This window comes from Adiantum capillus-veneris, chromosome 23, assembly GCF_014529385.1.
Source record: "Adiantum capillus-veneris isolate H3 chromosome 23, ASM1452938v2, whole genome shotgun sequence".
Lineage (NCBI taxonomy): Eukaryota > Viridiplantae > Streptophyta > Polypodiopsida > Polypodiales > Pteridaceae > Adiantum > Adiantum capillus-veneris.
Genome location: NC_140953.1, coordinates 24523948 through 24535784, shown reverse-complemented (window position 1 = coordinate 24535784; position 11837 = coordinate 24523948). Strand labels below are relative to the sequence as shown.

At 41.5% G+C, this 11837-nt stretch overlaps 1 pseudogene; it reads left to right on the top strand.

Annotated features, from left to right (window-relative positions):
* Positions 1 to 10684: 10684 nt before the first annotated feature.
* Positions 10685 to 11631, top strand: LOC147427527 (uncharacterized; annotated as a pseudogene).
* The last annotated feature ends 206 nt before the right edge of the window (positions 11632 to 11837 follow it).

Genomic DNA, 11837 nt, shown 5'->3' with positions numbered 1-11837 from the left:
GGATGGAAAATTTTCTTTTCATTAGCGAGTTGATTATGCTAATAGAACTGCCGTGTTCCAAGATCCATGGCATATAGATGTCATTGCACACACAAGTGCGCCTCTATGGTGGAAAGGAAGTATGGTGGGGAGAAAGTGGAGCTGTAACACATTGCATTTAGGGTTCTATCTGTTGCAGCATCAAGTGGAAGCTGTGAGAGAAATTGGTTTGCATTTGACTTTATGCATACCAAGAAATGAAATCGTCTTACCCTAAACAGGTTGCTGATTTGGTCTATGCTTTCTGCAACATGAGACTTATAAGCCAGTGAGCATTGCAACAAGAGCCGCACAAAAGCACTACGGTGTCTTTTAAACCCATGAAGCTATAGTTGCAAAAGTTGACGATGACGATGATATGGAATGGGAGATAGCTTCAAAATGCTCTGATATGGATGAAGTAGATGATATGGTTGGTGTGTTTGATGGAGACAAAGATGTGTGACTAAAGTCCTATCAGTTTTGCCCAATGTGATTACGTGAAAATTATGAAAGATCTCCATGCTACACTACTTGATGTTCACCTCTCTCTCTCTCTCTCTCTCTCTCTCTCTCTCTCTCTCTCTCTCTCTCTCTCTCTCTCTCTCTCTCAAGTTACTTTTGCAATAAGAGTCCTAATTACAATTAGATACAATACAATTTCGAATTGAGAATAAAAAAAGAGATAGCTGAGGGGGTAAATGGCGTGTTGTGATTACAAAAACTATAGCACTTCGCATTCTCTTCTTCAGAAAATAGATAGGTAAAGTGAGCAAAGTTCTCAAGGCAAAGATTGATTCAACTCGTTCAGTAGTCCATCTATGGTGAACTCCACGCGTGCAAGATGGGTCTGCAAGTCCTTGTTGCGAAGGACCAGCCTGTTCTGGCAATGGTCCGCACAATGATGCATATTGTTGTAGCTTGGCTTGGACCTCTGGTAGCTCTATCTCAAGATCAAGGATTTTGCCCGCGCAAAATGTCAAGTGTCTCTCCTTGGCTTGCAAGATCTTGCCCCTGGCTCACTAATGCAATGAGCGTCTCTGATTCTTCGAGACGTAGATCTATGGGACATTTGCGTGCAGGCATTGGGTTATTGGCGTTACTTGCTGACATTTTCTCTGCAATCCGACCATGCCCAACTTAGAATTCTTTGGGCGGTTTGACCAATCTACACACCTCCCAATGATTTCATAAAGATAGCACTATTGTATAAAGTATAGTTGCTATAGACGGGAGGGTGGCTTCCCTGCGAAATACCCGAAATAACACAATAAACAACATAAAACAGGCTAATCGGCATACCTGGCACAATCACGTGGTCGCATGATCGCAAGATACATGAACAGAGAGAGACAGAGAGCGAGAGAGATTGAGAGAGCACGTGCAGGCGCACCTCCTAGAGCGGAGTGCTACGCCGGCACAGTGAGAGAAAAGAGGGAAGAGGAGAGAATAACAATGCAAGCACTGGGTGCAATCTCCCCCCATGCAAGAGTGACCATTTCCCTCTTGCACGTATTTGTTATATAGATTTCTTGAATGGTCAAATTGGTTACAAATTGGCCAGCCGGTCATAAATGGCCAAAGCTCATAAAGAGCACTTGAATAATAAATTATAAAATATAATATCCTTTTGAGATCCTTTCACATAACCCTTAGCCTTTTCCACCTGTCAGCTGCATCAAACAATAAAATATCAATTCCATTACATACCTCTCCGTTGGAAAGCAACTGTCCTCAGTTGCGAAGAAAAAATCTGCACACAATACTTGTCAAAAACAGTGATTAGTATGTTGTGTCAAAACATCACATAATAAAAGAAAAATTTATGAAACGAAACAACATTAGTTTATGCCTGCCGTCATCCACATACTACCTATTCTAGTGTCCCATACCACTAGAATAAGCAGTATATGTCATACCCTGATGAATCAGGATATCATTGGTCACACTCATCATCAATCTCATAATGTCAAGTCTCATCACATAAACAATGTCGTAATAATCACCAGATACCAAATCTCAATCCAATTCCAATTCCACAATATAAGTCCAAATCCAAATCACTTTCATTATGTACCCGGGTAACAAAATCATACCAGTTGCAGTGGTGGCGAGCCACTGCAGCATGATTTTGTGATTGGTGCTGCCTAAATCGGCGAATCTACACCAATAAGACGTGCTGCCTAAATCGGCAAATCTGCACTAATGCTGCCTAAATTGGCGAATCTGCATTTGATATACGTTCAAAAAGCGTGAATCTGTAGTTTGTTGTTGTGCTGCCTAAATCGGCGAATCTGCACTAGATGAGCATTGACACATTGCCTAAATCGGCGAATCGATGTGCCTATGACCAATGGACTAGACATGGCATAAAAAGTGAAGAATAAATGACCTGTTTGCTATAAAATTTGAATAGACTGGAATGTGTTAGCGATCATCGCATACCAACGGAGCTCATGTAAGTAGTGGTATGACAAGTCATCTCAGTAAGAGTTCAATTCAAGGAAAGTAGAACCCAACGCATGACATTAGAAACAATGGATTTTGCAACATAATGTAAACAAGTAAGGGAGCATCTGAAAAATTCTTGCCTGCTGCAAAGGTGCTGGGTATCTGTAGGGGTGTGAGAATATCTGCAAAATGACTCACTTAAAAGAAATCAATATAATAAATATTAATTTATCAAACCACTATTAAACTAGAGGATTCGTGCATAAGGAGATGTGGTGAAGGGTGGGGGAATGTGGAGGGGCCAAGATAAGAGATGGAATAAGCACTTGGGGTGAATTAGATAAGTTTACTTTTAGGTCTAAAGATACGTAGCGAGATTTTACTTATCAGGGAGAATTGTAATGATGTTTCAAGAGGGGTATTACCATAATGCATTAAGGAGTGTCATACCTGGATTTTTATATGAGAACATTGTATTTAGATTTATCTGCAAAACTGTTTTAAAAAACAAAGCACTAAAAACAATTGCTTGTTAAATTGAATAAGACGTTAATAATTGCAATCAAATGCATTAACATTTGAAACGTCATGAAGGAAAAATTTGATGCAAATTTGTTTGCCAAGAAAAGAGAATGAAAGTAGATAACTTGAAGTACAAATGAGCGGATAAGAGAGATGTTAAATAACTTGACAGGGTGGTGTGCAAGATTGGGATGACTAGTGGATATCGGTCGTCAGAGAAAGTGAGGCCACACTCAATGTATGAATGTTAGGATAGGTCAACAGTAGGTTTCCTAAAGTAGTTGGCTGCAAATCGGGCATAGAGGTAAATATCCTTCAGTAAACATAGTCTTTTGTGAAGGAGTATGGGAAACATTGGCAGTGATGTGATACATAAGCAAATAAATGGAACTATATCAAGTAATATGTAACAAAAATTGCAATACCATTGTACCATATGATGGAACAAAATAGAGCAATCAATTTGAAAATCTAATTCCATTACATCACTGTTTGTATATTACGCCATTAATTATGTATTGTAAGATTATACCCATTTGTAGTCTGGATAGCAGTCACTTTAAGTGTTGGTAGCTAGAAGTGGATGTAGTTAGAGTTCTCCAATGGTCATGCGTGTAATACTTAGGCTTGATACATATTGATCATGCACAAAATATTGAAGGTGAGGGAAAATACATCCCAATGACAGATACCTAGCATATGACAGATGTGATAGGACCGTAGTACGTGAGCACCTCACACGACACCAAAACCATAAAAGAATTTTGACTATCAACGCTATATCCATTGCTTTAAAAAAATTTGAAACATGAAGAAAATAATCATGAGTCTCCTTTGAGAGAACCTAATAACTTAAGCCTTAGCAAAAATTCGTTGTACTGTTGCACAATTTTGACAATGATTCGGACATGAACTTCAAGCTATGAAAGTCGACCATATAGAACACTCACAGTAAGTATGTGTGTGTGTGGTTGTGAATGTGGGTATGCATATATCATCGGAAGTGACGAGTGAGTGTCACTGACTTGAGAGGTTGGGTACAATCGAATACAAAAGTAGGGTCCGCAGCTCGAGTATAGTATTGATATCAATAGTGATTCAAAAGGTAAGGGGGGGAGAGATAGAAATGAATTGAAATGTTATATTAACCTTTAACCGGCATCAAAAGGACATAATTATCTATGAGGGAAAATTCGTGTGATTGCTGAAAAGCTTGTCAATGTCCGCTGCAATAAGTATCACCAGCTGGAACCCTTCCTTTAGCAAGGCCGCAAACGGTACGAGAGACAAAGTGAGAGACTCCTAGCATGTGAAAGCCCTAGTTATGATCTCTCGCTGTGTGTATGTCCTAGTTCTTTGCTCGCATCTCGCGAGCTTGCATGCAGTAGTACACAGAGGCCTTGACTCTTGAACTAGAGCGCTGAGTCACGTAGGGAAGCGTTGTGAAAGCGGGCAAAGGGAGCTTCCAGGTCGTGAAGTTGAAGGTCATGGGAGGACGAATAAGTAGAGCATGAGCATGAAGCGTGGCAGCTGCTGAGGTACTGAGCTTGTTGCCATATTGTAGGGGGTCAATGCGATCGGCAACAACTGTTGAAAGCAACTAGATTACTTCGTTAGCTCAAGTTGAATTAAGTCAAGTCATGCTTCTTGTGGATCATCGGCTTCGTCAGGTATTTTGATTCGAATGTTCTGATTATTATATTGGATATCTCCGACGTCATGGGAGGGTGACAGGGATGGTGACTCACATACTCAGAAAATGGCGTCCACACTCTCTGGTGATAGTAGATGAATCTACCTCTCCATTATGTGTCTGATCTCTGTGTGTCTGTCCTCAAGCTTTTGCCTCATGGGACCAAAACACACACTTGTGTCAAAGTGAAGGTAATCACATTGCAAACCGCCTCCCAAGGTTTACCGAAAAAGCTCGCTAATATAATATGGTGCCAAGGATCCCAAGATATTCTCTTGGACACAGAAAAGAGCCACCTCGTGCGTTGCAGCATCATGTGATTGCACTCCAATCTGGTTCCTTGCGCCAGTCACTGAGAAGCTACGGCACTGTCCGCCAGGGTAGGTAGTCCCCAAGGGGGTGGGGGGGAGCACTCTTGTGTGGGTGGCAGAAGCAACAGACGAGGGGGAGAGGTTAGTGAAAGAAAGTCGAGAGAGAGAGAGAGAGAGAGAGAGAGAGAGAGAGAGAGAGAGAGAGAGAGAGAGAGAGAGAGAACACTCGACGGCTGCAGTTGATTATTTGCATGGGTAGGCCGTTCTGGTGGTAGGGAGATAACTGCAGACCGAGAGGCAAGGAAGTGAGTGCCGGATGGTTGCATGGAGGCGTAAAAGAAAACCAGGTGGCGGCTAAGCGTGAAAGAAAAACGGCCCAACCGTAGTGTATGCAGTATGGTTGGTTAAAGTGGTTGCGGCCTCAGATTTTCATGGAAGTGGTTGCAGACGAGGGGTCGATAGCTGAGGGAGTGTGGCGGCTAAGGGTTTGCAAGCGGAGACAGAGAGCGAGAGAGATTGAGAGAGCACGTGCAAGCGCACCTCCTAGAGCGGAGTGCTACCCCGGCACGGTGAGAGAAAAGAGGGAAGAGGAGAGAAGAAAAATGCAAGCACTAGGTGCAATCTCCCCCCGTGCAAGAGTGACCATTTCCCTCTTGCACGTATTTGTTATATAGATTTCTTGAATGGTCAAATTGGTTACAAACTGGCCAGCCGGTCATAAATGGCGTGGTTGAACGTCCGTAGTAGAGAGAGAATGGGAAAGCAGCAGTTTGAGATGAGAGATAGAGGGGGGGGGGGGGGGGGGGGGGGGGGGGGGGGGGGGGGGGGGGAAGGGAGCACATTGTGTGTGCATTGCTCATTGGTGAATATATCGCGAGTGTGTGCCTGTGTATTTGAGTATATTCATGTAGCTCTTTTGGCCGAAATATGAGTAGCTATAATGCTAACTCGCTTTGTTCCGCTCCTTATTCTACTCACCATGCAGCCCATCACAAGCGAACTCCAGTAATAGGGGCCGCCCCTAGTCCGGTAACATCGTTGAAGGAAGCCTCAACCATTGTACGTCCCATTCTAGTGGTACCAATTTAGCAGTTACCTTCCTTAGTTATTCATGATCTGCCACAATCCATTGGTGTATGCGCCATGAACAATTCAGATGGTATCCAACAAATTGTTGGAACTAAGCACTCATTCTAAGTGAAAGTAAAGCTAAAAGATCCATCATTTTTTTAGTCTTCTATAATCTATTAATTAATGTCCCTTGCCTTAGGGCAATACAAAGGAATTTCATGTGATTCCTTCTTTGTCATCTCTGGCTTCTTACCGCTTTTATGTACATGGTTCTACTAGTTTAAAATTCTCTTAATTATACATAATCTTCTACCCTCAAATTTCTCTTATTCCATCACGTTACAGGCAATTGGTTGCATGCATTAGATCTGGTAAATTATGATGCTCTTACTAACTATAATCAGGATCGAGATTAAACTATCCTTCATAAAATCTAGTTAAGCCATTGATAAACGTGGTCTTGCTTAACTAAGCCACAAAACTACCAAATTAAGAAAGAAAAGTAAACAATCAATTTGATAAACAAAATTGTTGCCAGCAAAAGTGCAAAAAAAAAAAACTTAGCTCTAGGATATGATCGCTATTCGAGATTCTCTTTGTGGAGGTGATGTCTATATCGCCAAGAACGTTTTGCTGGCTCTGATACCACTGCTACAGATGGGAGCGTGGCTGCCCTGCGAAATACCCGAAATAACACAATAAACAACATAAAACAGGCTAATCGGCATACCTGGCACAATCACGTGGTCGCATGATCGCAAGATACACGAACAGAGAGAGACAGAGAGCGAGAGAGATTGAGAGAGCACGTGCAGGCACACCTCCTAGGGCGGAGTGCTACGCCGGCACAGTGAGAGAAAAGAGGGAAGAGGAGAGAATAACAATGCAAGCACTAGGTGCAATCTCCCCTCGTGCAAGAGTGACCATTTCCCTCTTGCACGTATTTGTTATATAGATTTCTTGAATGGTCAAATTGGCTACAAACTGGCCAGCCGGTCATAAATGGCCAAAGCTCATAAAGAGCACTTGAATAATAAATTATAAAATATAATATCCTTTTGAGATCCTTTCACATAACCCTTAGCCTTTTCCACCTGTCAGCTGCATCAAACAATAAAATATCAATTCCATTACAATAGTGCCATAAGGTTATTATTTGGCATAACTCTCTCCCATCATATGAATCTTTCTAGTAATACTCGTGCGAGCCCTTTGTGCTGCAAATCTGATAGCTTTATGGGAGCCAATTCCTTTGCATTATCGCTGATTCAAAATAGTTGTTGGCGTACAAAGTGGTTTGGACATAGCTTCATGCACTCTTTGAGGCTGAGAGACTCGCCTTGCAACCCGGACTCGTCCTCTTCGATTCTAGCTATAGCTTCAAGGTATTTCTCTTGGCCATATCACTCTCTCTCTCTCTCTCTCTCTCTCTCTCTCTCTTCTTTGTAGATATCCTGTGTTACAAATCAAGCGAATATGTCATCATTAGAAAGACTTATCATGAAGTTTACAAGTCATCACGTTTAAAATGCTTATTGAATATTACTTATAGCCTTGAAAGAAAAAGACAGGATAACTTAATCATGTTGCAAGAAAGAGATAGAATATCTATCACCATGTCGTTGGAAAGAGACAAGATAACTTGATCAATAATAAAATTTACATATGCAACTAGAGAGAGGACAATTTAAATGCAGATGGGTGACACCTATACGCTTTACATGTGCCCATGTACCTTCTCCGAGCTCTCGAGCATGTATCTTGAAGATTGATATTTCTTGTAAAAGATGCAATACAAGGGGGAGCTGAGAAGGATCCAGAGCAAGAGTGGCACTAGCAGCAGACTCTATTCTAATGGTAGCTCCTAGCTCTTTGATAGCATTGGAAGAGATAGCTTCCACTCTCATTCTCTTTGCTGCTCTTTTCAGCTTCTCCTTGCTCTTGAACTCAATATACAACTATTGCACAAGTTGTATGCGAGTAGCTATCCCTGGCAAAGTAATGATTTTGGGATTTTTTAGATCCTGAAAAATATTTGGGATATGTCCAATAGATTTCTTGACCATGTTCAACAATGAACCTCATGTCATTAGAGTTATGTCAAAAGCAGCGGGCATAAATACGAGCTGGAGCTGCTCAAATACAAACTTTGCTAAGGCCTCTGTGAACTGGTAATAATGCTCGAGAGAAAAAGGGTTTAGGTAACGACGAAGATCAGGCTCTGACATGTGATGAAAGTGATGTACTATAACTTTGAAGGTGAACTTTCGTTTCGCCAGCTTGGTGTCCACCATATCTGTAAGATATAATTTCAAAACATAAACGCTATAAGATGAGAAGGAAAACTGTCAAAGTCGTGCCATGACCTAAACCATAAACAACTAACATAGTTCATAGCGAACAACGATATATTATGATTGCAAACCATACATTGTACAATAAATGATTGAAAATTTAAGAAATAACAAAGCACACACAAAGAGAGAGATAGAGAGAGGTGAACAAGCGAGGAGTGTGAGGGACGCTCATCACAAGAACTGGACCCTGTTATGTACGTTACAGAATACACGTAAACGATCAGAGCGTACATGTGAACAACCCAATTTGTGTGAGGTACACTCAAAACAAGTCTTGGATGTTGTTGTAATGTTGATTTTTAGTTGAATTAATCTAATCCCTGATGAAGTGTGTGGAATGCACAACACAACCATCAACAGAAATTTTAACAATTTCAGATTGTGGCCAAACATAATACATATTTACATCCAAGAAAACACCAAGTCCTCTACTAATGAGTTGTGTATCTACGGATCAGAAAGGACAAGGACAAGGCGTGTCATGCTAAGATGAAGAGGACATAGGTATGCATCTCTCCACTTATAGGTAGATGAATGTAGCTTCATATTTCTATGTAGTAAGAACAACGATGTGACTTAATCTAATCCTTGATGAAGTGTGTAGAACTCACAACAAAAAATTAGTAGACAACTTAAAAATCTCAGATACATGCCAAATATTGTATATTTACATCCAAGACAACACCAAGCCATCTAGTGATGAACAATGACGTGTCTTTGTAGTTCAAAGCACAAGAGTAAACAATGCATCACACATAGATGAAGAGGGCATGAACTATGCATCTCTCCACTCTTTGTTTGACGAGCAGAACTCTTGCGTTTCTATGTGGTACAAACGATGATATGACCTGATCTAAAATTGAGAAACCCATAGGTCACTCTGAAGTGAGAGGTGTAGAATCATGCCTACTACAGTCCACAAGTCAACCATTAAATTCTAACGCAGCTCTCTGGTGAGAGATATACTGTTGCACCACACGAGTGAGAATCTAAGTCTGTCGTAGAACCCTTCCTTGCAGTGAGCCAAGTGGCTGCACATCACGAGAAAAGTGACTAGATTCTACTTACTTCTGGAGTGAGCCTGATGGCTACACACCAAGAAGTGGCCTATAACCTGCAAGCCAACTCTGTGGTGAGAGAAAAATTGCTACACCACACAAATCTGGCACAACACAGAAAAACAAGTTAGTACACATAAACCTCAATAGTCTCTATCCATCGATAAATGTAATGTAGCTCTCCAATTGGGCAATCTCTCAAATTCTAGCAAGACAACAGGCAGTTGTTGGTTTTGATCAAAATTGGCAACTATCTTTATATAAACAGTTTTTTCGATCGAAAGATACTTTGATTGAAATATTTTTTGATCAAAAGTAAAAAATATGGCTATTCGTTGATTATTCGGGATTTCGGCATATAATAGTGTTTTATACGTATATGTTTTTTGGTACGGGCACATAAATGCAACCTAGGGGATTAAGGCTAATGTTGTGTAGGGTTAAGGGGATAAGGACATTCAAGAGGCTTGTTTTGAATAGGATTTTCTAACCTTTTTTGAAGCACATGTATGATGTGGACGTACCTCAGGACAATTTGCCTGGTGATAGTGACAAGCCTATGTGATGGCATCGACGGTATGCAAGTTGGGTACAAGGAGCCAGAGCATCTCAACTAGACACGTGACAAATCACATGGCATTCTCTGTAGGGACATGTAGGAAGAGCCTCGAGGGACTGCCATTGCCAAGCCTCATATTGCTAGGCAGCACTGCATCCGCACGACACCTCCATACTGCTTGGAAGTGGCGCTTGCATCCGTATCTCTACACCTCCATGTTGCTTGGCAATGGCGCTTGTGGGATCTTGCAAGCCTCCTCTCCCCCTCTTCTGAATGGCACAAGCACAAGCACAAGCACAAGCAGGTAGAGCAAGTGATGCTAAAGCTTACCATGGCCTTGTGTCAATGCAGCTCTCCTCTCCCCCTCCTCTTCTAAAAGAGCTCGTCACTTCTGAGCCTCTATCCCTGCTTTGAATTGCCAAGTTGCATTTGTCGTGAAGAACCGACATCTCTCCACAACCACCAACAATTCAGCTCTTTCATTGTAAACCCAAGAAAGTTAGGGTATTGTAGTGCAAAAATGGGAGAAATTGTGGGATATCAGTAGGGTAGAGGATCTTCTTTCCATGGATTCATGATTGGATAGTTGGGGAGAGGTGGAAAAGTCTTTGTAAACCCGGGCAAGACAAGGAATAAGGGCAACAATGGATGGGATGGCTAGTCATTGGGATTTGAATGAACTCCCAGCTCTTGAGCTACAGACATAGTGGATATAATTGCCAATGGAGATGCTTGCGATACAAGGTCCTCTTGATATGTATCAAATTTATAGCACCTCTGATAAGAAGATGGATGGGGGAGACTCTAGTGATAGCCACAAATTGCAAGATTTTCTTGAAATGGCTCAACAACCATGCATATATGCTTTTGCATTTACATCTAATCGGTATTTTGCCTTTGATAGACAAGCATACAGCTTGATGATTCCTTCCATACAAAAAGGGCAAGGAACAACCATAGATTCTCTTGAAGCAGTGGACAAATGGGGCCTCTTAGACTTGAGAAAATGGGGAAGAATCCAAGCATTATTACACATGGTCACCGATGAAGATGGTGATATGTATCTTGTTAATAGCACTGGAAAGAGGATTCCAATAGAAGATTGAGAAAGGATTGTGTTTTCATGCCACACAGTGAACATCTTGATTGGACCACAACCAAGACAACAATCGCAAAAACATGGTGCACCAACATTAGAATGCATGGTATTTCACTTGAATTTGCAAAGGAGGTCCTTGACCTTTGCTCTTGTGCTATAGTTTTAGCTTTGGAGGATGGACATAGGAAGACGCGAGATGTGACGCAATGCTTGGGTTTACATGGCAGGGGTGAGAGTGCTAGCAAGAGTGAAGTGTGTATTGAGTATCACACAGTGAGCTTTGTTGATGTTCAAAAAACTTTAGATAGTGTAGTTGTCAACCACAAAACTAGACTGGTTAGACTAAATTGGGCAGTACAAACAGAATGGAAATTTATGTGCCATTGATGGGGTGACGTGCGAAGAAACGGCCAAGAGCATCGCCGAATCTGCACATACAAGAAGTGTGGATCCCCTTTATGTATTCTGTGGTTTTTCCAAGACATGACATAAAGAAGGTCACCATATGGATCTTTGGAGGTCACAAAGGGCATGTTCCAGGGTCACGAAGTGACCTATATCACCTTCTTGTGCATCCTATGGTGAAGAAGCGATGCATGGAGGATTTGTTTGACATCGGTACATGTCACCATGTTGCAAGGATGAGTGTATCTAAAGAAGCCGTCCACATCAACGTGGCATCTCTTGTAGAGAAATTA